Source organism: Orcinus orca, chromosome 14 (genome assembly GCF_937001465.1).
Source record: "Orcinus orca chromosome 14, mOrcOrc1.1, whole genome shotgun sequence".
In the NCBI taxonomy this organism is placed as follows: Eukaryota; Metazoa; Chordata; class Mammalia; order Artiodactyla; family Delphinidae; genus Orcinus; species Orcinus orca.
The window spans coordinates 21,276,629-21,289,433 of record NC_064572.1 but is presented as its reverse complement, the minus strand read 5'-3'; positions in this window follow the sequence as shown (position 1 = coordinate 21,289,433).

Sequence of the window (12,805 nt, the reverse complement as noted above, 5' to 3'; positions counted from 1 at the left end):
TTCATTGCTGCACGCGGGCTTTCTCTAGTTGCGGTGAGCGGGGGCTCCTCTTTGTTGCAGTGCGCAGGCTTCTCATTGCGGTGGCTTCTCTTGTTGCAGAGCATGGGCTCTAGGCATGCGGGCTTCAGTAGTTGTGGGACTCAGGCTCAGTAGTTGTGGCTCGTGGGCTGTAGAGCACAGGCTCAGTAGTTGTAGCGCCCAGGCTTAGTTGCTCTGTGGCCTGTGGGATCTTCCCGGACCAGGGATTGAACCCGTGTCCCCTGCATTGGCAGGCGGATTCTTAGCCACTGTGCCACCAGGGAAGCCCTCTTTGTCATTTTTTAATTGGGTTATTTATCTCTTTATTGCTGAGTTATAAGAGTTCTTTATGTATTCTGGATACTAGACCCTTATCAGATATTTTGATTTGCAAATATTTTCTTCCATCATATGAGTTGTCCTTTCACTTTTAAAAATTTTTTTATTTTATTTAATTAATTTATTTATTTTATTATTTTTGGCTGCTTTGGGTCTTCATTGTTGCGCACGGGCCTTCTCTAGTTATGGCAAGCAGGGGCTACTCTTCGTTGCAGTGCACGGGCTTCTCATTGCGGTGGCTTCTCTTGTTGCAGAGCACAGGCTCTAGGTGCGTGGGCTTCAGTAGTTGCAGCACGCGGGCTCAGTGGTTGCAACATGTGGGCCCTAGAGCGCGCGGGCTTCAGTAGCTGCGGCGTGTGGGCACAGTAGTTGTGGTGCATGGGCTCTAGGGCACGTGAGCTTCAGTAGTTGTGGCTTGTGGGCTCAGTAGTTGTGGCTCGCGGGCTCAGTAGTTGTGGCTCATGGACTCTAGAGCGCAGGCTCAGTAGTTGTGGCACAGGGGTTTAGTTGCTATGCGGCATGTGGGATCTTCCCAGCCCAGGGATTGAACCCATGTCCCCTGCATTGGCAGGCAGATTCTCAACCACTGAGCCACCAGGGAAGTCCTGTCCATTCACTTTTTTGATAGTGTTATGAGTTTTATCGTTTTATTATTACATTTAGATCTGTGATCCATTTTGAATTAATTTTTGTATATAGTATGAGGTAGGAGTCCAAGTTCATTCTTCTGCATGTGGATATTCAGTTGTCCTACTATTATTAGTTGAAATAACTACTTTTTCCCTGTTAAATAGTTTTGGTACCCTGTCAAAAATCAATTGACCACATAGATATATGGGTTTATTTCTGAACTTTCAATTCTATTCCCTTCATCTATATGTCTGTCTTCATGCCAATACCATAACCTCTTAATTACTTTGTAGGAAGCTTTGTAGGAAGTTTTAAAGTCAACAAGTGTGAATCCTCCAACTTTGTTCTTTTTCAGGATTGTTTTGACCAAGTCACTTGCATTTCCATTTGAATTTTAGGATCAATTTGTTCATTTCTGCAAAAAGATAGTTGGAATTTTGACAGGGATTGCATTGTACCTATAAATCAATTTGGGGAATATTGCCGTCTTAACAATATTAAGTCTTCCAGTACGTAAGTACAAGGTGTCTTCCTACGTATTTAGGTCTTCTTTAATTTCTTTCAGTAATGTTTTATAGTTCTCAGTGTACATCTTGCACTTCTTTGATTAAATTTATTACTACTGTTTTATTTTTTTGCTATCATAAATGGAATTGTTTTCTGAATCCCATTTTAAGATTTTTTCATTGCTTGTGCACAGAAATACAATAGATTTTTTATATTGATCTTATATCCTGCAACCTTGCTGAACTCATTTATTAGCTCTAATATTTTTTTTGTCTGGATTCTTTAAGCTTTTGCTATGTAGTATCATGTCATATGCAAATAGAGGTAGTTTTATTCCTTTTTTCCAACTGGATGCCTCTTACTTCTTTCTCTTGCCTAATTTCACTTGCTAGAACTTCCAGTACAATGTTGAATAGAAGTTGTAAGAGCAGGCCTCCTTGTGTCTTTCCTGATCTTAAGAAGGAAACTTTTAGTCTCTTACCATTAAATGTGATATAAGCTGTGGGTTTCTGTAGATATCCCCACATCACGTTGAGGCAGTTCCCTTCTACTTCTAACAAATGACCTTTTGGGGGGAAAAACGATCTCTACTTTTCTAAATAGGGGAAAATGACTATCAAGGTAAAAACATTGGCTAGAAGACACATTTCTTAGGATTTTCATGTCCAGAAGGCCCAGGGAAACATGTTATGGCCTCTCTGCTCTTCCAGCAGACTTCAGCAGGAAGTGAGTTGGCTATTTCTTAGCTAACATGGACATCATAGCTGTTTCACTTGCCTGGACTTCAGTTTTTCACTCAGTGACTATATCTAGTTCATTTAAAGAGTGAGAAAGATTACCAAAGCAATGCTTCAGGGATTTAAGTTTCCTGTGACTCCGGTGGAAATATTGATACCTAGTAAGCATTCAGTAAATATTTGTGAACGAACGAATTAACAAACTTCAGATGGTATTTAGGATTTTCAGAACGTTGGATTAGAAATCCTTGAAAGCTTCTCCTAACTTTTATACCCTCACGTTATCCAGCATACTGAAGTCAGAGTGACTCCGAGGCTTTCCTACCTGTGAGTCAGAGACAGGGCCAGGGTACAGCTGGAGCGCCTCAATTTCTCCTGCAGGACTCTGCGGCATATACCGTCCTGTCCAGGAAAGCCCGAGTCTGCACATCTTCTAGGAGCAGGCCTTCTAATTAGGTGGCTCCACTGCCGAAAACTCCATGATTAGAGTTTTATTCGTTTAAATCAGAGACTCCTAAAAGACGGCAGGAGCATGTCAGGCCGGGGCACGGAGGGAGTCCAGGCAAGAACCCTGCTGAATGGTTAGGAGGCAGCCTCGTTATAGGCACAGCCTTCAGCTGAGGACAGAGCTGAGCCTGAGTCCCAGTTCTGTCACATGCCGTTGTGTGACTCTGGGTTAGATACTTAACTTCTTTGAAGTTCAGTTTCTTCGTCTGTAAAATGGAGATAATAATAATACCTCCTTCACAGAATTATTAAGATGATGAATAGGATCCCATATTTAAAACGCTCAGCAGAGTAGGAGAAGGGAGACCTTGAACTGTCTTTTTTAGACCTACTCCCCTGTCGCAGATCTTCAGGCTCCTGGTGGGACCCAGGAGTGTACTAGGAGCCCACCCGCCCCAGGGCCTGTCTAGAGCCAGGGAAACTGTAGGCAGAGCCAGAGGCAGAGGTGGGCAGAAGAAAAGGAGGAGAGCTTCTTTCGAAACAGTCAAGAGGAATGCAGAGAAGGGCAAAGGTGCTGTGGCCTTCAGAACCAGATGGGAGGAAAAAGAGAATCTAGTAGCTCTTCTGAAGATGGAAGTTCCGTAAGGAGTCTTCCGCCTTCTGAGTTCTTCTAAACCAAGAAAAATATTAGCAAAGAAGGCCCACATCAACACACAGCAGGCTCTCTGGGTTTCTGTTTTTCTTCCTTAATTCCTACATTACATAATTTTATGCACACTGCAGGGGGAAAACCAAGTTAATGTTGATTTTGACTTATATCTTCATTTATCCGCAGGCACTTGCCTGGCGCTGGAGGCTTGCTGAAGGAGCTGGCTCATGGCTGAGCCTGGCTCTGGATTCCTGCGAGGCCGCATACCACCGTGTACTCACTGAACATAGTAGTACTCACCCCTCCTGCTCTAGGAGGCCACAGCTCTTAATACCAAACCCCGCCTTGGATTTGATGCGAGTGCCTGCAAGCCCTGAGGGAGGTCCCCTGTACCTAGTGATGGCAAATTACATTTGCCTCATGCTGACACCCATTTACCAGTATTGCAGTTACAGAAATGTGTTGAGAAGGATTCTGAATCTGCATCGGGTCTCAGTGGGAACAATCTGTGATTGATTTGCAATATTGGCTTTAGGCATAGTAGTAAGGAGTTACAAATTTAGGTCATGGTTGGCCAGCCTTGGACTGCAAGAAGAATGCTTACAGAATCAATAAATGTACATGCCTTTTGTGCCATTTAGAAGAGGAGAGACACAAAGCTTTAGACTCATTTAATCCTCGGGTTCCAAGCAACAGGTGCTCAGAGTGAACCCAACCAATTCCTGGGAGAAGGACTTTGGGGCGAGAGGTCACAGGGCCATGTTCTCTCTGACCTGGAAGAACATCCCTCTCATCTTCTATTTCATTTCTAAACATGTTTAGTGAAAATACAAGTTGTTTCTCTGTAATTTTTTGAATTTTGAAAAGTCTATCACCTTCTTTTTTTTTTTATTGTGATAAAATATACATAACGTAAAATTTACCATTTTAACCATTTTTCAGTGTACAGTTCGGTGGTATTCAGTACATTCACAGCGTTGTGAACCATCATCACCCTCTATCTCCAGAACGTTTTCCGTCTTACTCAACTGAAATCCATACGCATTAAATGGTAACCGCCTGTTTCCTCTCCGACCAGCCACCGGCGACCTCTGTTTTACTTTCTGTTTCTATGAACTTGGCTACTCTAGGTACCTCATAGAAATGGAATTTGTCCTTTCGTGACTGACTTATTTCATTCAGCATGTCTTCAGGGTTCATCCATGTTGTAGCACGTGTCAGAACGTCCTTCCTTTTTAAGGCTGAATAAGTCCACTGTACATACGTACCACATTTTGCTTGTTCATTATCTGTCGATGGGCATTTGGATTGCTTCCACTTTTTAGCTGTTATGAATAATGGGTGTACAAACATCTATTCAAATTCTTGCTTTCAGCCCTTCTGGGTATACACCCAGAAGTAGAATTGCTGGATCATTTGGTAATTCTGTTGTAATTTTTTTGAGGAACTACCATACTGTTGTTGTCCCCAGTGACTGTACCGTTTTACGTTCCCACCAGCAGTGCTCAGGTTTCCAATTTCTCACCAATACTTGTTATTTTCTATTTTTTAAAACAATAGCCATCCTAATGGGTCTTTTTGGGTTTTAAAGATTATGCTAGCTGGTCCCAAAGGATGTGGCAAGTTCAATGCAGTAGAAAGAATCTCTTTGTAGAGGATTTTCCTTCCCCGTAATTTTCAAGGTATCATCATTCTTTAGGTAAAACACTAGGTGGAGTAGACCACATTTAAAAAAATATGTCCTGAAAAATTCTTTTTCTTATTAGTACTGTCTGATCAGACAATTCTACCAGCTTTTGAGAACAGACATAAAGAATGACTTTGAAATAATTGCATGTGTCTCCCTTCAAAGCCCTGGAGGAAATGGGTGCCTTTGGGGTGGTTTTCTGAAGGCAGAACTGTGGGTGGTGGTTCATAGGCAGTGGGTATTGACCTCCCTCTCCGCCAGAGCAGGGACCCTGGTTTGATCATGACCCAAGTGTTCATGGAGCAGCTCCTTGTCCAAAGTACTGGCTTTTGGACAAAGATGCATAAGACGTGGTCTCTGCCCTGATGGACAGCTGCCTGTTGGATTGGATCAGAAGTCATAGGTGGACGGTGTAGTCCCAGTTGCTGGAGAGAAAGTAAACGCTTCGGGGCTCTGAAGGCTCTCCTCGGGGCTGTGGTCATCTAGGATGGCTACCGGCAGGTGATGGGACACCTTGGGGCTGGGTAGGTCTCAGGGGATGTGGCGTGAGAGGGAGTGAGGGACACTCCTGGGAGGAGGAAGAGGCTGAGGAAAGGGAGGAGAAAATACATCCGAGACATCCATAGCCTCATTTTAGGGTGCCGAAAAGTCACTAAGAGGATCTTCGACGTTAGCTTTTCTCCAAGGGGGAGGTTTCTGAGCGGAGGAGTGATACCATCGAACTGCTGCTTACAAGGATTGTTCTAGTAACAGGTTGTGGATCAGATAGAAAGTGGAGAGAGCGGATAGGAGGGCCCTTGTATTCTGTGATGGGAGGCTCTGAACTTCAGACGAGGCTGGCAGTAAGTAACACTAAGGGATTCCCATAAACACAACGCTTTATTTACTTTCTGTCCCAATACCTGGTGCCCTTAGGCCTCCAGCATCCAGCCAGCCCAGGCCTGTCCCCTGATGAGCCAGCGCAGCCGTGTGCGGTCTGCCCTGCCTTCTCTTCACTCTGGTTTCTCCTCCTTTCCTGCGCCAGCAGACCCCTCACCAAGGCAGGGTCCGCTCCATGGCCAGCCTGGAAGAGGAGGGAAATTGGCCTTTCTAGTCTAGATGCTCCTGTAATAAGGCTTTTGGACCGACCCACAAATCCTGCCCGTGTTTTGGCTTTAGCCAGAGGGGGAAAGTCAGAAGCTATAATAACCAAAGATGAAAATAAAAATCAGCCATACTCCCTATCATCAGGAGTACAGGTTGGGTTTTGTTAAGGTAACAAATAATTAGCAGTGTCAGTGGTTTAAAACCATTGGTCTTTTTTCTCTGCAAGCTACATGATCATCGTGTCAGAAGGTTGCCTGGGGCATCTACTCCAGTGTCATCTTCCTCCTTCTGGGCCCCAGATAGGTAGAGCTGCCGCTTAACATTTGGAACATTGCCAGTTGCTGTGGCTGAGGGGAAAGAAGGGAGCAATGGAAAGTCTCACTCCACCAGTCACACACTTGACCCAGCAATGACACATGTACTTCGGCTTACAACTCAATGGCTAGGACGCTCGCATGGTCCCGCCCCACTACAATGGAGCAAGGGAGTACGCTCCTGCTATGTGTCTTCATGGTTGGGAGCCAGAAATGTTAGGTCAGGAGCACAAATGACTATTATACCAGGACCAAGTAGAGCTATAGTGCTAACGTTTTGGTGTTTATCCTCCAGAGTTTTGTTTTGTTTTTTTTAAATGCACATAGGCCTAGCTAGTCATCCACACATAAAAACAGATATTTTGTATTGATTTTTTTGTTTGTTTTGTTTTTACAAAAATGGAATCATGTTGTATGTATTATCTTGCAACCTGCTTTTGGCACTTAACGGATTATGGTTGTTTTTACTTATCACTGAACACATCTAGTGGCTGCCTAGCATTCTACTACATGAAGACCATTATGTATGTAACCAGTCTCCTACTGTTGGACATCTAGGTTATTGTGCAAGTTTTACTATGTTAAATAATGCTGCAATGGACATCCACAGAAATGTCTTTGTACTCTTATACTATTATTTCCTTAGAATATATTTCCAGAAATGAAATTAGTCTCCAAAGATATGCCATGTTTTATATATATATGTATATAAAACAAATATATATATAATATATATAAAATATATATTTTTTATTAAAAATATATAAAAATATATAAATTATATATATATTTTATAAAATATATGTATATTTATATAAATATACATATATTTTTTTGCATTACACGGGCCTCTCACTGTTGTGGCCTCTCCCGTTGCGAAGCACACGCTCTGGACGCGCAGGCTCAGCGGCCATGGCTCACGGGCCCAGCCGCTCTGCGGCATGTGGGATCTTCCCGGACCGGGGCACGAACCCGCGTCCCCTGCATCGGCAGGCGGACTCCCAACCACTGCGCCACCAGGGAAGCCCCCATATTTTATATTTTGATAGATATGGCAAACCTGCCTTGCAATAATGGCTTGCCAAGTAACACTCTTACCAGTGGCATTTAAGATTCCTGAGAGCCTGGTTTCATCAGGAATGGCTTAGTTCTCCAGCAAGAGCTTTCTAATAACAATGATCTTAATAGCACTTACTAGACATGGCAGTGTGCAAGTATTTATTGAGCATTATTTCATTTGATTCATATAATGTTTAAGGAAGATATTATTATCTTTTTCCAGATGAAAAATCAGAAGCTAAGAGAGGTTAGTTAACTTACCCAGGTTAACCCAACCAGGAAGTAACACTGCTGGGAATGACAAAGACTTTCCTTTACCAAACTTGAGTCAGGTTCCTCTGAGGCCTCTTTGTGACTAGGCTTCACTCTTAGGCTCTGTCCTTGGCCCACTTAGTCCAGTTTTAGCTCAAATCCTGCTGGGTCATTTTAGTGAATATCCCCTGCCCTTGATATCTGATCAAATTTCTCATCCCACACCCTGGCCTGCTTTTAGCAAAAATCCTATCAAAATTGGTTTAGCCAGAATTTCCCTTACCCCCATGTTTCTTCTTAGTAGTTTCCCATCCAGTAACCCGTACTCTGCTCCTTGACTATAAATTTCTACTTGCCTTCCTGTGTTCAGAGTTGAACCTCATCTTCCTCCCCTACAGCTAAACTCCATTGCAGTAGCCCACCTTGAATAGTCTGCCTTACCATTTTTAACAAGGGTCACGAATACTATTTTTCTTTGACAAGTATTTAAACCCAGCTGTCTCTGACTTTATAGCAAATGCTACAGTCTCCAACCTCCTTGACAGACGATTTCTAAAAAATTTGAAGCTGAACCTCCAATAAAACCGTAATATGCTTAAAAACAAATGTTTTACATGAAGGTTACACAGGGCAATACTTAAGAGAACTGACTATGATACTAGACTGCCCGGCTCCAAGTCCCACTCTGACACTCCTGAGCTGGGAAAGTCACTTAACTTTCTGTGCCTCTGTTTCTTCCTCTGTAAGATGGAGAGAATATTAGTATGTACCTCTTGGAGTTGTGAAGATTAGAGTCCGTATATGTGAGTACTTTGAACAATGTCAAAGTACATAGCAAGCACTATTAGGTGTTTGCTATTACTGTTATCCCAGTAATGTATCATATTTATTATAAAGAACACCCCCCCTAAAAAATGAAGAACAATGAGATCAGCTAGAAGATAAAAGAGAAGTGCAGTATCTTTTGCCTGCCTTGGGTTGGCTTGCACAGGCATCAGCTCCCTCATCCTCTCCTTTGGATACCACTAGGCTTACATGTACCCACCTTGATGATTCCAATGGGCCATGAAGGCCCACAGCCTGGGCCCATTAGGATGCCATCATGGACTTGGAGCTCACCATCGTGGAAACATATTTGCAGTGAGGACCAGTCTGCATACCCAGTCACAGAGCTGGGATGTGGGCTGGCCCCTCATTTCGGCTAAGGTTACACCTCAGAGGGGCTTATCCTGACCCATCTTTTGCAAGTAGCTCCCTCACCCCACGTATACTCTCTTCCATTACCTAGTCCCATTTGCTTCTTCACAGCTCCTATCACTTTCTGAAATTATCCCGTTTCTTTATATTTTTGCTCATTTACTGCCTGTCTTCCTCATCAGGATATAAGACGTTGTCTGTTTTATTCACAGCGGTATTTCTGCTGGTTAAGCCAGTGCCTGGTACAGAGGAGGTGCTCAGTAGACATTTATGGGATAAATGAGCGATCAGATTTTCCTTTCTATGTCCCAAGGACTGTAAGGCATCAATAAATAGGAGAATGAACTCCAGAGCTTGACTAAGCAACTCCATCCCTCACCCCTTTCCACACACTTCCATTTTACAGATGAGGAAATTGAAGAGGTTAGGAGAACATCCATGAACACACACAGGGCAGGACAGAGGGCTCCCCATTCTTTATTTGACACACAGTGGCCACACCATCGTACTTTGTCCCACTGGGAGGAAATGGAAGAATGCAGAAGTCTTCTCTGTGGGTTCAATAGGTTAGAAGGTTGAAAAACAAGGCCCCATCATCTGCATAGCTCTATTAGCCCCATTTTATACCAAGGGAGACAGAGACCCAGAAAAGTTAAGTAATAATTTATCCTGGTAAACCACAGTACTGGAATCTGAAGCCAAATCTTTCAATTCCAGGCACTTTCCACTGTGTTGGAGCTCCTGCCTCTTAAGACCAGGTGTATCAGTTAACAATGGATTTGGCTGCAAATAATAGAACATCTGATTAGTAGCAGCTTAAACAAACGGGAAGCTTATTGTTCCTCACGTAACAAAAAATCTGGATGTGGGTAATCGGAGCTGGTGCAGTGGCCCAACAGTGTCTGTGGAGACTCAGGTTCTTTATATCTTGCACTCTGCCCTTCGAAGCATTTTGGCTTTACGCTCATGCATGTCGCCACTGGTTGTAAGGTGGCTACTTCCCCTTCAGCCTCAGGGCCACGTCCCCAAATTAAGAAAAAGCGGGCAGGGGCAAAGGCCAAAGGAACACGGTGACTGGGTCTGTCCTTTTTGCAAATGTTTTTTTTCTTTTAGCGCAAAGATTTCTGTTTTTACCTCTTTGCCCAAACGGTGTTACAGGGCCACCCCTTGCTGTATAGATGAAGAGGTGGTTAGCTGGTTGGGTCAGTCAACCCACAACGTTTGCTGCGTCTCAAACTCCTGCTGAAATTCTTTCTTTAGATCCCTATTTTCACGTGGCTGCCTAATTGTTTTCCGAGGCACCTCGGAAGCATCCAGTAGTTCTTTGAGTGTAGGCTCTGAGTTTACCATCTCTTGCACCCATGGGATGCCACACACACAGCTGGCCTCAGAGAGCTGCTTCAGTACAGATAGATTGGGCAGAATTGTCTTCCAAGAAGGGCATGGGCAAGGAAGAGCCTCAGAAACTGGTGATGCAGGGGAGACCCACCAGGATCACAGCACATGTTCCTGAGGTATCCAGCTGAAGCCCTGCAAGGTTAGACCACTGGGGCGTGCCGGGCCCACAGTTAGGCAGTTAGTCTGCCCAACTACGGGGGTGAGGGGGAAGAGGTATGAGGTGAGCCTGTATCTGTTCTTGTCATCTCACTGAGGTTTATCGATAGAGAGGAAATGCTTGCGCAGATCATAATGACAGTGTTTCCTAAGCCTAATTTCCTTTGGTTTACTTTAACCCTGGCGATGCTGAAGCCAAGTTCACTGATGGGCATGTATGGGAAGACCATCGTTATGCCAGGCAAGTGGGGAAATCTATGAGATGCTGGAAAGTCCCCTCTAGAAAGACCTCCTCCTGGGGCTCTAACAGTATCAGACAGGTCACCACTGAGATTTATTCCTTTGGGTCAAGACTTTACCTGTTATCTTTTTCTTTATTCCTCCACCAAACTGTTTTTTTTTTTAACTACAGTCATTTCAAGAAAAGAAAAAAGCTCGTTATCCCACTACTCAGGTAACCCATGTTCATATTTTAATAAATGAAAGTGGATAATCTGTATATTTTAAAACTGTAAAATGAAATGTAAAAGTCTGCACCCCTCAGTGCCATGCCTCTACCCAAAGGTAGCCACAGATAAAATACTTTTGATTGCTTTCAGAAAACGTGTTTACGCCTATACCAGTGTGCATCTCCCTTGCTCCTTTCTGCCCTCTCTCCCTCTGTCTACCTATCGTCATCATTTATCTATTATGTTTCCTTTTTGACAGAAAAAGGATGATATTATACACAGTTCTGCACCTCTTTTTTCCCCTATCCCTGTACGCACAAAACTACTTCATTCTTTTTCATACCTGCATAAGAATCATCATACGGTAGCCCTGTACTTTATATAACCCCTAATTGGTGGGTTTCTTTCCTCTTTTTTGTAATCAAATAATGCCACAACGAACACACTTTTATGCATTTCTTGACCAACATATTTAGGTACATTTACATATAGGTAAATTCCTGGCAAAGTAATTGTTAAGTTAAATGATATCTGTTTTAGTCCACTCAGGCTGCTATAACAGAACACCATAGGCTGGGTGGCTTAGAAATTTATTTCTCACAGTTCCAGAGGCTGGAAAGTCCAAGATCAAGGTGTCAGGAAATAACAGTGTCTGGTGAGGACCCTTCCTGGTTCATAGATGGCCTTCATTTTCCTGTGTCCTCACATGGTGGAAGGGGTGAGGGAACTCTCTGGGGTCTCTTTTTATAAGGGTACTAATACCATTCATGAGGGTTCCACCTGCGTGGTCTAATCACCTCCCTCTTAAATACCTCCTAATCACCTCCTAATACTATCACACTAGGGGGGTTAGGATTTAGCATATGAATTTTGGAAGGATGCAAATATTCAGTCTATAACAGTCCCTTTAAAATTGGATGGATTTTGCCAAGTTTTTTTTTCCCGGAAATGAACCAGTTCACCAGCCCTTGCTTTAGCTCTTGCCTGTTTGCCTCTCCATAGCCTTCTCAGAATAGGACCTCCTCACGTTAGCTTCCCACGATCTGAGTTAAAACTAGTCTCTTGTTGCTGTGTAATTTGCATGTCTTTACTTATGAGTAATGTTGAGCATATTTTCATATCTACTGACTACTTTTTTATTTCACTTTTTAGTAATTGACCACTGATCTGCATTGTTCATCATTTCTCTATTTTATTTGCATGAGCTTTTTAAGAATGAAAGAAATTAGCCCCTTTCCTGTCACATAAGTTAAAATTTTCCCAACTTGTCATTTCTCTTGACTTATAGTGTATTTTTATTTTAAATAATCATAATTTTTAATATAGTCATTTATTCTTCCAGAAGTTTTATAGTTTCTTTTTTACATTTAAATTCTTGATCCATCTGGAACTGATGCTGGTGTAATAAGTGAGGTAGAGATCTAGCTTTATTTTTTTCCTCCAATCAGCTGCAACACCATTTATTCGCAAATCACCTTTTCCCTACTGTTTTGAAGTGTTACTATTTCATATATTAAGTTCCTTTATGAATTTGGTTCTGTTTATGGATTCTTTTAAAATTTAATTTATTTAAACTAATACGTATATACACACACACACAACACAGTTTGCCTATTCCTTCCACCCCTCTACCCTCCGACTCTTGCGACCACCAATCTGTTCTCTGTATCTGTGAGCTTGTTTTTTGGTTTGCTTGTTGTTTTTCTTTAATATTCCATATGTAAGAGAGATTACATGGTACTTGTCTTTCTTTGTCTGACTTATTTCACTTATCATAATGTCCTCAAGTTTCATACATGTTGTTTGCAATGAACATAGGGTTGCATATATCTTTTCTAATTAGTGTTTTTGTTTTCTTCAGATAAATACCCAGAAGTAGA